The sequence below is a fragment of the Oenanthe melanoleuca genome, chromosome 12, assembly GCF_029582105.1.
Source record: "Oenanthe melanoleuca isolate GR-GAL-2019-014 chromosome 12, OMel1.0, whole genome shotgun sequence".
Classification (NCBI taxonomy): Eukaryota; Metazoa; Chordata; class Aves; order Passeriformes; family Muscicapidae; genus Oenanthe; species Oenanthe melanoleuca.
The window spans coordinates 15,478,190-15,493,583 of record NC_079346.1 but is presented as its reverse complement, the minus strand read 5'-3'; the positions used below and the strand labels follow the sequence as shown (position 1 = coordinate 15,493,583).

Below are 15,394 nucleotides of genomic sequence, written 5' to 3'. Positions count from 1 at the left end.
ACAGAGCAATGCTTGTGTCATCTTGATGCAGTACAACATCCTGGCAATCCAGAATGCTACACCAAACAGCAAAGACATTCTGCAATTAAGAGCTGGATGACAGGAAGCAGAAAGTTCGCACCTGCCACTGAGCCTTTCAGGCCAAACTGAAATAACCCACTTGGATTTCATCTCTTCTTCCTAAAGACAAAGCCACAATTCATATGTTTCCATTCTGTTGATGACAGACAGATGATCTTGTCAGAAAGCCAAAGTCTTAAGTACTAAATTCCTGATTCCTGTTCCTAATTCTGTCACACATTGTCCTAGACAAGTCATCCCATAGCTGCTGCTCAGCTTTCCCCCAAGAAGAGGGGAGGGTTATACTTCACCAGGCTTTACTGAGTTCATTCATGCTCTCTGAAATCCATCTCTCCTACCACAGAAGTTTTGTTTCTTAACACTGGAAAGAAGGTGTTGCTATTTATACACATGCACACAGAGTAACACCAGCCAAGCCTCCTGCTGAAGGAGGCAGGAAAGAGCACAGGTACAGTGTGAAAAGGTTCTGGATGTCTTCATTCAGATCAGAAATACAGCATCACCTCTCCCAGGCTTCAACTCCCTTCTCTTTCCCTGTCAGACCTGGAGTCTACACCCAAAATTATGCTGGTCTACATTCAGGGTCTTTCATCTCCACCTGTTTTTTCCTCCTCTCCTGGATGTCCCTGCAGAGATGTACCAAACACATGTACTACACATTTTTTGCCTCTATTGAACATAAATATCAAGCTGGTCAGGACAGAAAACCAATAATGTGGGCTAGTTCTTCTAAATACAGCCTAAAAGGACAGTCTTAGCAAAGCCAGTGCTGCTGAACAGAGATTTGAGCTTTCATACTAAACTAGGGATGTATGGGTGTACCACTTAACCACTCTGAGATAAAAGAGAAAAGTGAGTGATGATAATAAGTCATCAGATGGAATAAACTGCCTTGCACTGAGCATCACCAACCCTTCAGGGAAGTCAGGCTAAAATTTTGAATTCCACTTTAGTAAGGTGAAAGAGAAATTGTGCTGTTTGCAAAAAGAATTGCATGTATGTATTCTACAAGGAATAAAGGGATGCTGTTTCTGCAATAAGTGGGAAGAGGAGGGAAGTGGTATTTTTAAAAGCCTTAATGCATAGAAAAGCAGGATGGATAATAGTGAGTGCCTTGTGTCTCAAAGCCCTAAGAGTACCCATGTTCTTGCTCATCTTAGGCATTATAAAATACTTGTATGCAGGGGAATAATTTTGTCCCTACTTTTATTATTTTTTTAATTGCACCTGTACCATCTCCCACCCACCTGCAAACAGCTCCCTTCCCTCAACAGGAAACAGGAGATTGTCCCCTGCCACACTCTGCTACCAAGGAAATCAAGGAGCATTCAGTGCTGAGAATTACAGCAACATCCTCCATGGCCTAAGAAACAGAAACCCTGTGCAAGCCCAACCCAATCCCTTGCTACAGCAGTGTTTTTTTGACAGATGTGTGTGGAATAGCTCACTGCCTGGGTTGGAGAAGAAATCTTGTTTATTTTATTTTATGCAATCAAAACTGAGAGCTTCTAAACAAGCAAAAATAAGAACCACTTCTATTACAGACAATACTGGTGTCCAGGAACTAGACAGTGGCAGTCACCTGTGTCCAGTGTCTCCTGATGAGTTCTTACCTGATCCAGCAGGACAATAGTGGCAAACTCTTCATTTTCCAATGTCAAACATTTTTTAAAGCAGAGTTTTGTGCTTCTGCCAGCTCAAATCTGTGTTTCTATCAACGCTGGCAGTAATGCCAACTGCTCAGTATCACTGCTCTTGAGGGTTTTTTAGATCCTGACTGCTTTCAAATTACACTACACTATTTTATTTCAATAAAATAATGCCCACCTGCACACTAAACATTTATTGCCAAAACTGTACCTCCCAGTGAACAGGGCTCTAACAGAGAGTGGACAGCAAGGCTGGTCTCAGCTCTGCCACTGTCCCTGTGCCATCCTTCCCCCTCCTAGCTTCACCCAACACATCTATTTGAAGAGAAATTGCATTTTGGTTAGACACTCTGTGCTTCCACACTGTAAGGACAAATGGTTTTGCTTCTGTCAGCTGGCAGCCCTACAATGACTTGCTGCCACGCTACAGAAATTCCAACAATCCTGAAGTCATTTTACTGCCTCTTGCAGACTTCAGTTCATTGCCTTAATGGGAAGGCAACACTGTTTGGGGTATCCACAGCAGCAAATGATAGTGGGATGCATCTGAGCTCTGTAACACTTGTTAGACCTTGTTTTCTCTTTCCAGGAGCAGGATAATCCAATGACTTGAGTTTCTATTTCAGATTTGGAGTCTAGCTACATTTTGGAGAAAAAAGCCACTCCATGAGACATGGGACTTCCACCACCAGCTGGCCCTTTGTGTACCAGGGAACACTTGCAGGACAGTCTCAGGAGAGTTTATTGTTGCCATTTCTGAAGTAAAAGCGAACAGCCAGCAAGGACTCACTTCTGGTAGCTCCACCCAAACACAGTGGAACTTCAGACCTTTCATTGCAGGCTACAAGGCTGCCTCAGCTCTCTACAAGCTTTAGGATAGTGAAAACAAGGATATCTGTGCCAGTTCTGAAGTGAGACATAGAACAGAGCAAGTTAAATCACAGCTGTAACACAAAGTCCTGCAGAACTGTAATTCCACATGGTGGTCTCAGGATTTTGAGTGGTCTCTACACTTGACCCGGAAGGCACTGAGTGACAGGATGAAAGAGCAGATACATAACATTCCTTACAGGAAAAAAATCCTCCCATTGCTACCACCATAACACTTTACCAATCAGCAATATCAGACTGATTCCAGGCCTACATTCCTACTCCTGCTGCAGAAACCCACTGGTAAAGAGCACAAATCCAAGGCACTCTGCTGGTCCAGAGATGGCACTAGGATGGGCATAGGTTTTGTGGATGGGAAGCCAACATGTCTGCATATCCACTTCCTGCACTGGAGTGCTGAGATCTGGCTGGTGCAGACAAATACCTGCACAAGCATTTTCAAAGTCTTTTTAAAACTAAAGTGTTTGTGCAGCTGTGATCAAGTTACTTTAATTCAACCAGAGGAGAAGCATGGCATGGCCATGTGATTGCAAACAGTGAAGTTTCCTTGGCCTGGCAAATTACTGTGTGTCCACTGGGCTGCAGCAGCACTCCCATTTAATTCAACTCCAGTGCAGCACAGAACAGGGCATTTCAGTTTAAAACACTGGGAAGGCAGTAGCTTTTCATCTGGGTGGTTTAAACAAAGGCACTTTTCTGCTCAGAGAGAGCTGAGCTCTTGTATCCTAACCACATACAACTATACAGTCTTGGAATATAAAATAATCAGTCTAGACTATAGACAAGTATTACCTACATAGGAAGCTGGTTTCTTTCTGAGTGCAGCACTGCTGCAAACACCTATTCTTGAATTTGTTTCAAACCATTAAACGGCCAGGGTTTATCTGAGTGTTACCACAATCCCTCCTTGTCTAAGACCTGGGTGCAGAGAAGGGGCTGTAACCCACTCAGTAGCAGAAAATGCTTCAGACCATCCAGCTGATCCTGTTGCATGGCCAAGTGTCAGCATCACAGCCAAGCCATGGAGTTCTACAGGACATTAGGACTTTGGCTTGCTCTAGGCTGCTGCAAAAACCACCAACTGGAACAGTTTTACCCATTTGAAAGCAAGAAAATCCTACATTTATCTCAGTGGTCAACACAAGTGCTTGGGAGCACTTCCAAATAATACTTATCAGCCTAGCTGAAGGTTTTATAACTCAGCTGTGCAAGTTCACATCACAGAGAACACCATGATACAGCAAGCAGCCAGTCTGGGAACACTCAACTTGCTCTTACACGGTTTCATTTTTATTAGTTATTAGACACAAGTAAGAGTTTTGAAATGAGCTGAACGTGTGAACTGAACAGATCTGCTCATGTGCACAACCCAGCAAGGAGAGGATCAGAAATATTCCTGTAACCAAACTGGGGCAGCTTGCCAGTGCCTGGCTATCCAGCACCAGGAGGTTCTGTAGACAAAAGGAGGAGAGCATCAACACACAGGTCAGGAGAGGGAAAAAACTGAAAGTGAGGCATTAAGTGACTGCCTCACCTTCCCCTGTAAGCAGAGCCACAAAAACACATTGCCAGCTTGGCTGTGCTAGTTTTAAAAACATCACTGCAGATGAAAGGTGTGGGGCAGCTTTACAAGTCAAAGCAGCAGCTGACCAGGAGAGCTGAGGTGCAGGATGTGGAGCCTCTATTTTGCCCTATACAACCCAAGTGGCTGCTGCTAAAGCAGGGACAGGCCAGTGACTTCTGCTGGGAATAAGAATATAGCAGGAAGACCTTTCCCAGGAGCTCTTACAATTACAAATCTCAATTTTTTATTTTCATACTTCTTGCAGCTGATCTCTGTCACTTGGCTGAGTCTCACCAGCTGCCTCACTGCCCTTAGCTCAGCGTTTTTCTTACATCACCCATTGCAGGAATTACCCTGCACCACTCTTCTTGGAACTGCAAAATGCAGTTTTATCTGCACTGCCAACTAATCTTGAACCAAACTGCCAAAAAGAAAAAAAAAAAAAAAAAAAAGAAGCGCTGTGTGTGCTGCCCAGACTCCTCAGTTCCAGGGAAGAAAGACAATCTGGGCACTAGCTTGAGGTGAGAGAGAACAGAGCTAAATCAGATACCAGCATGGTTGTAGCTGTGGCAGTCCCTGATTCCTCATCTTGCTTATTGAAAGGTACTAACATGACTGCAGACTTTCCGGTGGCTCCAGAGAGCTGAATCACTGCAGTTAGGACATGACTGAGCCAGAAGGGATGGGGTTGGAATGCTTTTATTCCCACATCCTACCAGTGTTATGTAGCTGGGAGTGAGCTACCTACACCCAGCTGTGCAGATACGGATCTACAGCCTCTTCAGCACCCTGGTAAACCTCATTGAAAGTTACAGAAAAATTACAATTACAGATCAAAATTAGCAGTAATATACCAGGCACAAAAGTTGGCAGTTTTTTCTTCTATTAGAACTGTTTTCAGAGCAGGCTGAAATGAACAACACACATGTAGGTCAGTGCTTGCCTAACAAGACCAAGATATCACCTGGGAACTTCAAGAGCTAAAGCAAAACCACCAACCCATTACCTTGGCTCTAGCCTATGCTGTTGACCCCTGCACCTTCCCTGACACCACTTCATGACTTTAAAAAAGTAATAAGGGGATTAAAAATATATCATCTCTGAACCTCTAAATCCCACAGGCCCAGTCCTTCCAGAAAACCAAGCCACTTGCTTGGGAACATATCTCCAACAATGACCACAGTGAGAAAGCAAAAGGCCCTGACCACGATATCAGACTCACTTTATAACCCAGCACTGTCCCCACAGGAACCAATTCTGCAGCAGGGAGGCTGGAGGCAGCAGATAAGCCTTAGCTGGGTGATAAGGATCAGCTGCCCAGTTATCAAGGGAGTACAAAAATCAAATAGATTTTGATTTAGTAGTTACAGCTTTTCATGTATCCTGGGAAAAGAAAAGAGAAGGACCAGGAAGGGGGAAGGGGAGTGAAAAGTCTTTTTCCAGGGTGTTATGATGTCAGATCTTTTCAGCAATGAATTTCTAGGTTAAGCAGTTACTGAGAACTGCAGTGAGCGCAGGCATTTGGAGGAGGAAACTGAAAGCGGTGGAAGAAAGGGAAAGGATTGCACATCTGAGGGCTGCAAACCCTGCCTGAAGGAACCAAGACAGTACAGCAGAGTCATGCCCAGCAGGCACAGAAACAAAGAACAGCAGCACTGTACCCTCAGAGTCACTTCTCAGTGCTCCAACTCATCTGTCCAATCTGGGCTAGGAAGTTCACCTAGTCCTTCTCTCAATGAGACCCAAGCTTTGGGCTCAGTGCCAACTACAGCATCCACTGCTCTGTGCCACACGCCCAGCTCCACAACTCTGGGATGGGGGCAGGTCACCAGTGGATTAGACCAACTAACATCAGCTGTGTTGCTGTTTTAAGTCTAAAGGAAAGCAGGTGAAGGTAATACCAGATTTCAGAGCCAGAAATAAAAAAGGCAATGAGTGGCAACATCCAGGCAGAGCTCAGCAGACAAAGTAGCAAAGATGAACCTTTGATTACACTAAGTTGGACCCAGTAAAGCTTGGCATTCAGGCACAATTCTGCTGTCACAGACATGGCTATGACAAGGGCTACATTCATATATCTCCATCTATTCACACAAATATTAGCACTTCTAGCATAAGCTTCTAGTCAGAAGTTTTGGAAGCTGTAGCCATTTCAGAGAAATCTTTCACACAGCATATACAAAGTATTCTTTAACACATAATTGCTTGCAATTAGGCTTGCAGCCAAAAAACTATAGGAATTTAACTCAGAATTTTCCCTTCCATCATAGGATCAAGTAGATGGAGAAACCCAAACCACTAGATGCATTCTTGTAGCAGCTTGAAAGTGTCAGCAGGGCACCATAACTTCTGCTCTGAGCCCCCAGAGCCTGCTCAGCACCTGAGAACAGCATCCAGCCCCTCTGGACAGGGTCAGGCACCAATGGCACAAGGACCTGACTGAACCTAGACAGGCCCAAACAGGGAGACAGTGCTTCCACCACACTGCAAGTGAGACTCATGGAGTGACCAGAGCCACTCTTCATCCTCAGGGAGCTACACACTCTATTTGTGCTGCTGCAATCCAGCTCCATCTCCATCCCCGTTATCTACTGTCACAGCAGGAGAGTTTCTGGCATTTCAAAGAATGGCCCTTCTTATTAGGCAGGAAAACAGGCAGCACATGGAAACTGTAAGAGATGCTATCTTCCTCCTGCACAGCACAGTTCATTTGTTCCCCTTGGTTAAAGCAGGAGGAAAGGTGGAAAAGGTGTTCTAACCAGTACAGAGCTCCCAGTCTCCAGGTCTCCAGCCAGTCTCCTGGGAGAGGCTGATGGGGCTGGAATTTACTGGCAGCAGTAACTCCCAGCCCCACAGTGTCAGGCATCTTGGCTCTGACATTCCTGGCAGGGAACTGTGCAGGATCACTGACTGCAAGTAGATTGAGCCTGGCCCACCTTCTTCCAAGAGGGCCTGCCACAGGGCAGAAGGGCTGGGTCTGGCAAGAGCATTATTGTAGTTATTCTGTAGTTAACCTTAACTCTGGTGTTGGCTGGGATCTTACATAAATTTGGCTTTTGAAATAATTAGTCCTCCCTCAATCAGTTGAATGAGACCATCACATCCTTCTGCAGATAAATCTGCTCTTTTCAGTTAGGACCTGCTTCCTGGTAACCTTGCTGGACTCAGATTTTGAGCACTTCCTATTGAACAAAACAGGTTATTTAAATGGGGGAAGAGATGTAAAAAGCACAGCTCGCTCTCTCCAGCTGATTGTCTTTGGAAACAGGACCAGCGGCTGCTGTCCCAGAAGACTGAGCTGCCCTTATCTCAGGCACTCTGTTAAAAGACTTGGAATCACTTATTAATTTAGTGAAAGCCCCTTAATTTTGATCTTTTGTCTGCATTAATTGATTTGCTATCAATAACCTGCATTGATTAGACCTCCAGACCTGGCAGCCACTGAAGATGAAGAGACAGACTCTTTCAGAGCAGGAGTTCAAAGCCTGAAATGATTAAAAAAGACAGCACCAAAACGGCTGATAACAAAAAGGTGTCATTCTTTTTCCATTCAAGTATGAAACTGTGCAGTTAACCCTTCTGTACCTAAAAATCCTCTCAGGTCCAAGGTATTTGTATAACCTAGAGCTAGCTATTAGATTTACTCAATTTTGCCATTTTAATTAAAATATTATGGATGCTCAAACACCTGACAGAATGAGAACCAAGGAAAAATTTTATCTGCTTCAGCCACAAAGAGAGCTCAGGGAAAGCAACCTGACCCAGAGATTGGCTCAGGGGGTGCTCTCGGATCCCTTCCAGCAGACAGCATTGTAAAGACTGCTTCATGAAGTCAGATTTAATTTGCAGCAGATCCAAACCAAATGCAACAGTGAAATTTAACAGTCATCAGTTAAAATTTTGACAATAAAGTTTTGAAAGCTGAGAATGGCTTGCTAGTCCAAGATGCCAGGAAACCATTGACAAACCAGCTCCCTGTCAGAGACTATGCTGGAACACAGCCCTGGCTGCCCCCAGCTCAGTGTCCCCCCTGCCTGAGTTACAGCAGGGGCAGGAGGTCAGTGCTCACACACATTGCTCCTCTACCAAGAAAACCAAAGGTACTGGCTAGGGAGAGCTCTCAGGCCACCTAAGAGAGGCTGTTGTGGGACAGACACAGCACACAGTGGGAGCACCTGAGCTATGCTGTGTGCATCTGGGGGAGGGGAAATCACAGCCAGTGCACACAAAGGACCCGGGGGTCTCAGGTACTTCTCTCTGCTTCAGATTCCAAAGCTCCAGTACCATCTTGCTAAACAGCACAAGACCAGCATCTGAATTAACCCAGGTGGCCACTGTCCACCAAGAACACTTAACTGTTGAGACATCCAATTACCTTAAGAGCAAGGCAGTGCAGCAAGTTTTTTTCATCAAGCTGTGTGAGGACCTCTGGCCACCCCCCAGCTGTGACAGTACAACCCTTAACAGCACACCTTCCTACAGCTGAAGACTTCCCTGTCAGCACACATTCCCCTAGAAAAAAAATCATGCAATTCCTCTTACAGTTTGTTTGGTGGCAGCAGAGCATGGATCAGGTGCAGCACAAAGTGACAGTTCCTGGTCGGACCAGTCCTTCAGCATCCTACCCCAATGTGACAACTCTAACTCATGGCTCAAACACACCCTGTGTGACAGCTTACAGAGCAGCACAGCCAGCTCACATCACAGCTCTGCTGCACTGGGACACTGACAAATACAAATTGTCCTGAGCTTCTGCATTTCTACTCTGAAAACAGCACACAGCTACCAGGACTCGAAATTCCTTCCTGTGCATCTCTGCCAACTCTTCCTTAGGTGAATGTTCTTAACCCTCTTCTTTCATATCCCTCCTCCCTTTTTCTCTCTCCCCTCCCTGCCTACATTACACATGGGTGCTAAACACCCCTGCAGCTGCAGTCACTCTTCAAAAGCAGCTGCCCTGCCCTCCTCAGGGGTCTCATGTTTGCTGCATACTTCCTGCACACATCCAGAAATCCCAGAAAAATGGACCACATGCCTAAGTTCTAGCTATACAGAACCTCTGGAAGAACAAGGAATGAGTTGGCACCCATCCTCTGGTCTCACACTGTAAGGAGGGGTGAGTTCCTGAGCCCTCAGGCTCACAAATAGCTCTGGATGTGCCCAAGCACTGCCACATCTGCCTCTGCTGGGAAGGAACCAGCTCACACATTACAGGAGAAATAGCCCACTGAAATTGAAGATTCTGTATTTTCTAGGAGTCCTTTTGTATGGAAAGGCTGTGTCAGCCTTTGTCCTCCACAGATTAAATGTGAATAATGATTGGGACAGTTGAACACTGAATAGATTGCCTTGGGAAGTTGTAGAGTCTCCATGTGAATTTTTTTGAACAGGCTAAACAGTCATCTGTCAAAAATGGTCCAAGTAAAAACCCTGCCCTGAGGAAGAGAGGGAAAGGAAAATTTACCTCATAAGCTTTTTATTCTGTTTCTGTTATTTAAATTTAACTTCTGGGGACTACAGAAATTCCACTTGCCCCCTCAGCTGGGCAGGGCACATCTTCTCCTAAGGCCTTGTGTTTCAAAATCTCTGTTCTGCAGTAAGGGTGGTCTGCTCCACACAGTGCTCCAAGTGGTCCCTCCACATTAGTTTCCTACATTTGTGAAAGGCAGAGGGATGGAAGGCACAATACTGCAAGTATCTCAACATCTCTGTATTTTAGAAAGGAACTTTTATTCCTGCTTTTAACACATGACTAGTAGATCAAAGTAACTGAAGGCTTTATCTGGTATCTCCCAGATACTAACACTGGGTGTACATACATAACACTGATGTGCAGGATGAGAACTGAGGGAGCCAAGCTTGGTTTTTTTTTTCCCACCCACAAAGAACAAAAATAGGCTTTTATTCTGAATGACTTATTTTAAACTGAAATCAAGAAAGAACAAAAGCAAAGGCTCCAGGAAGTGGAGTCTGCACCCCCATCTTATTTTAACATGCAGCTTTGACTCTTTAGAAACCTAAAGCTGCATTGCACAGAAAGCAGAGTCATATCAGTGATGTTATATAGCTCACTATTTCCAAATATCAATCTAGGATCTTAGAAGCAATAAAGATTCAATAACACTCCACAGTCTCCAGCTCTGAAAATGCAAAGATAAAAACTAACAATTAAGGACAGATACAGATATGCAATATACATTGCACAGATGTTTTATTTCCCTACAATTATATATACATCCTCCAAAATAAAACCCAACCTTCATTAACTCAACATTACAGTGCTGTTGTACATTCCTCATGAAAAAGAATCAGTAAAAATGAAGGAATGTACTCATCAAGATAGCATCAGCATCCAGACTAATCACATACACGTTCCACCAAATTAATTTCTGACATGCTCAGACACTGGCCCTCCACAAGTAATTATTACACAAATATTCCCAGTTTGCCTCTTCAGTCTCAGAAGATGAATCTAAAGTAAATATTTTTGTGCAAAATTGGCAGCATAGTTTTACACACCTACTGAAAAACAACACATACATCCTTTGGGGATACACACAATCATTTATGGAGACTCCACACAACCACGTGTGAACTTACTAGGAAACAGAACTTCAGCATCACTTAATGAGAAAAATCCCTGCTGAGGGCACTGATGTAGACTTAATTCTGACCTCAGCACCTCAGGATTGCTGGCTGAGGCCACAGGCAGAGCAGCTGTACACCAGCAGTGTGCACAGAGCGACTGGGATACACAAATATTGCACAGGAACACGTGCAGCACTGCCAGCTTGCTGACAGACATCAGTGCCTGTGCCCACAGCAGGCAAACAGAACCACACAACATCCCCATTCTCTGATGTGCAAAAGCAAAAAGTGTTCAATTTTATCTTCAATCAATTTATTTATGGATTGGTTCTCTCAACTGATATCCCAGAAATTCTCTCAGCTACCAAGGCAAAAAAATGCCAAATTGCTGCGTTTCTTGAAGTTTTTCCAAATCCAGGGGAGAAATTCAGGGGAAATAATTTCATTTGACAATAACTGGTTCCCCTTTCCTGGAATCCCACCCAGTGCTTGGAGAATTTCTGACTCCAGAAACAGCCTATAACCCTTCACAGCATGCAGCTTTAACGTGGTTTAGCTGCAGACTCAAAGGCAGAGCAGTAACACACACAGTCTATTCTTCCTCTCCAGTAGGTGTTTAAGATAGCCCACAAAGATATTTAGGTACCTCAGTTTACCTTGAGCTCCATAAAGAAGGCAATCAGCTAAATACTGTACAGCTCTGAGCTTGCACTTAAATGAAAAAACAAACAAACAAACTTTTTCCGATTTTGGCAAGTGATTGGAAAAAAAAAGTCTTTCAGTTCTGATGAATAATCTGCTTTGAGTTAAAAACCACTGCTGAACTGCAGCTTCCCTCTTGCTTTAATATGAAGGGATAGATGGGATAGACCAGCAGAGACTACAATTCAGCACACAGATTTGGAGGGGCAAGCTGTAGGTAGCAGGTGATGTATTGCTATTGCATCACCTTTTGTTTGATTAGTGATTAGGAAATAATTGCCTCTCTGCCCAAGAGATGAAATCTAGCAGAGTCCTTCTGAAACAAACATGGCATTTATATATTCCTCTAAAAGCTGTAAAATACTTTATCTCCAAGCACTGTGCTCCTAATAATCTTTGAATATAGTCTGATACAATCCCTGTGTACAGCTCATTAGGCACTGAATTCTTTGAGATAAGAAATCTTTTCCTGTCATCCATGCACAGATCTAACACAGATGCCCCCACTAAGCAGATGCAAAATGCCACCACAGTAAGAGGTGGTAATAAAGGAATTTGATTGGGTTAATGGAGTCACATATGGTGATGGTGTGGTCCTTGAGAATATTCCCCCTCAGCTTCAGCTTCCTCTCTCATCAATCCTCTCCAGGGATTGAAGGAACAGAAGCATGGACAGAAAAAAAAAAGATTTATTGGCAGGGTTGACATTTTTGGATGAAAATACTATTAATCATAGTCACTGAGGCAAGATCAATAAAAAATTCATAAAGAACACATCTTGTAACATGCACACATTCCAGGAAATACTGACAACCATACCAGCACCATGACATTAAGATAAACCCAGTGCTTTTCCTGCCCTGAGTTTTTACCTTTGTCTCCTCATCCCAGGCAGCAGAGCTCCCAGTGAGGATGCAGCTGAGTGTCCCTGTGACTGTGAGCACTGATGCCCTTCACCAGCTCCAGCAGGTGCTGTGCTACACACACAGGGCTTGGGACACTGCAGGTTTGACAGGATCAGCAAAGAGGGAAAAAAACCCAGTACTTTGCTGTGATCACTGCTCTGACACGAAGGAAGGGGGTGGGTGAAGTGAGAAGACTACAGAATGTACAGTACTACACATTTCCATATTTGCTTCGTTTCTTGACCGCTCTGCAATTAACTCGTGTTCCTGAGAGCTGCAGGTCTTGCATGCAGAATAAAAAGCTGTATTTTCACTTGGATACTCAGCCTTTTCTTGCTGTAGGTCCTTTACACGTAGGCCCATCTGTAATGGGGCAAGAACAGCTTCCTCTGCTTGTCAAGAATGGCAGTGTTTCTTGCCTAAAATCCCATCCCACTGAAGCATGAGAGGGGATATTGCTTATGACAGTGGCCTGCAGACTTTTAACTTCAGAGTCTGAGCAAAAACCAACCCCATTAAAACACAGCTCATCTGCTGTCCCCAAAGTCTGCTCCCTCCCCCAGATCAAACCTCCTGCTGGTCAGAATAATAAATTTCTGCATGTTTATGCTGATACCAATCCAACAGTGCAGCCACAGCACTAGTTCTTAATTACAATAAATTCACTGGGGAGGAAAGGAGCCTGAGAAAACAGTCCAGGTGAATTCCTAAAAGGGCTCTGCCAAATCTCACCTATTTTATAAGGGATATAGCCATACCTGACTCTTTCATTAAAGCTCCAGTGTCTGGACTACTAATTAAACAGTAATTTAATTTTAAATAAAATGGCTAAAATAACTGCATTGAAAAGGAAACCATGAAAAAGCTGAGACTTGTATGTCAGGTTTGTAAAAACGAAATGTGATTTCTCTAAGAGTATATATGACAAGTATCAAAGATTTTAAGTCAGCACCTTGATTTTCAGAGACCTGGCTTACAATATTTTGAAGCAGACACCTGCTCTAGATTAACATTGCTATGAAACTCTCAATAAATTGTCTTCTGTTCTCAGGGCTCACTGCTGCCTGAAGTACAGCTTAACCTCTCTGGAGGGAATAGCCTGAAGTGGAGCAAAGGAAACTTGCTTTCTGATAAATTAAATTTCCAGGGCACAGAAACACCCAACAGTTACCCCCAAAGAATGAAGGTTCAAGATAGCACTGGAATAAATGGCTTTCCTGCTCTAAAAAGCCAACAATGGACATACCTATTATTTACATCCAAACTGTCTGGCATGCCTAATATTTCAGGAAACGTATTTTGCAGCTGTAACACAACTTGAGGAATACCTTATATTTCACTGATATAAGGCACTGTAATAGCACATCACATTCAAAGCTGGGAAATACTTTTTTTGTTGTTGTTTGCTGCAAGCATGGTTTTTCTTATCTATAAAAATAGACATAATAATGATACTTTATGCAGCTCTGGAATCTCACAATCACAACCCTTTCAGGGAGCTCAGCAGCTGTGTAGTGGAGCTGAAACAGCACCAGCACCTCCACAAACCAACCAGTGGGTAGAAAAAACACTTGTGGGGGAGCCAAGACTACAACTTGGAGCTTTCTCCTGCCCAACACTGTGAAACACTTATTTTCTATAATTACAGAGGTGCTAGTTATCACAACTTTAGAAGCCTGGTGATATGAGGCAAATAGGATACAACTGTGGAGAACATTCTGAACTTATAAAGACTGTTATAAATGTGGCAAGCACTTGGGGTTTGTGGATAGTTTTTCCACTTTAACCAGGGTATGGGGCAGATATTTTACCAGAACAACACTTTTAACACTAACTAGAATCGTCAATTACCATGAGATCGTCAATTACCATGAGACATATTAGGTTAAAGCACTCCTCTCTTTGCAAACCATAGGACAGGAAACTACAGGCTGGGGAACCCTCTGAGCTTCCCTTTCTACCTCCATTCTTTTGTTCTGTACTACTTCTGATCATGATAATTGACAAATGATTCGTTAATCATAGAAGTTTTGGAGTTTGTATAAACCAGAATACTTAAGAAAAGAACATGGACCTAGATAAAGGCAAATATATGATTAAACCCACTCTGCTTAAATCCCCCTGTTATGAATATTGTGTATACCAGTTTGCAAAAGAAAAAAAAAAAAAGGGGGGGAGGGTCCATAGTCTGAAAGTTTTTGCAGAATCAGATTTCCTGCTTTGTGTAATCAATCACTAACTATCTGCTAAAGATCAGGCTTCCCACTTCTGGTTTTTATCTGCCAAGACCAGATGGTTCCACGACCAATTGTCCCAAGAGCTGTCCCACGGAAGTTTGGAAGTTTCTTTGACCATCACTGCTTACCTTGCAGAACTACTACAACAAAACAATAACAATTACTGATTACTACAAGGAAAACCATCCTATAAAAAGGGAGCTGCAAACCCAGCTGGGTGGAAGCGTGCAGTGACCTCTCACGTTTCCCCAGCGCTGCTTGCTCTGTCTATATAAAACAAAGCAATCTAAATTTTGCTGAATATCAAGACTCTGTTTCTCATTTATAAGATGACGCACGCCAAAAACACAAAGAAACCCCAGCGAAACAACCCCCCAGGTGTTTCAGGAGGACGGGCACCAGAGCGGCGGACGGCGCTTACCGGCACAGGGCGAGCGGGACCCGGCCCCGAGCGGCTGCTGAGGCCTGGGCGCAGCCGGCGCTGGGCGCCTCTTGAAGGCCCCGCACGGGGCACGTGGGTGGGCCGGGCTCAGCTGGGCTGGGCTGGGCTGGGCTGGGTTAGGCCGGCCCGGGCGGGGAGGCAGCCCCTGTGCCCGGCAGTGCCTCTCGCTGCCGCTCAGCCCGGCTCTCGGGCTTGCCCTGGGCACGGCGCGTTGCCCGAGTGTTTGCAGCCATTCCCGTATTTCCCGTATCCGCCGTCACTCTGCACCAGCAGCATGGCTCCGTGACGGGGTGGCTGCTTCTAAGAACTAAATGACACCGCAAAGAAGTGCGCAG

At 44.3% G+C, this 15,394-nt stretch overlaps 1 protein-coding gene across 1 annotated transcript in view; it reads right to left on the bottom strand.

Moving 5' to 3' along the window:
- Positions 1–15,131, bottom strand: part of LOC130258355 (high mobility group protein HMGI-C-like) — a 51,428-nt gene extending 36,297 nt beyond the window's left edge. Inside the window, exon 1 of the mRNA XM_056501647.1 lies at positions 15,039–15,131. The gene's annotated coding sequence lies outside the window, so the exon portion shown is untranslated. The remainder of the gene's footprint in view (positions 1–15,038) is intronic.
- Between the last annotated feature and the right edge of the window lie 263 nt (positions 15,132–15,394).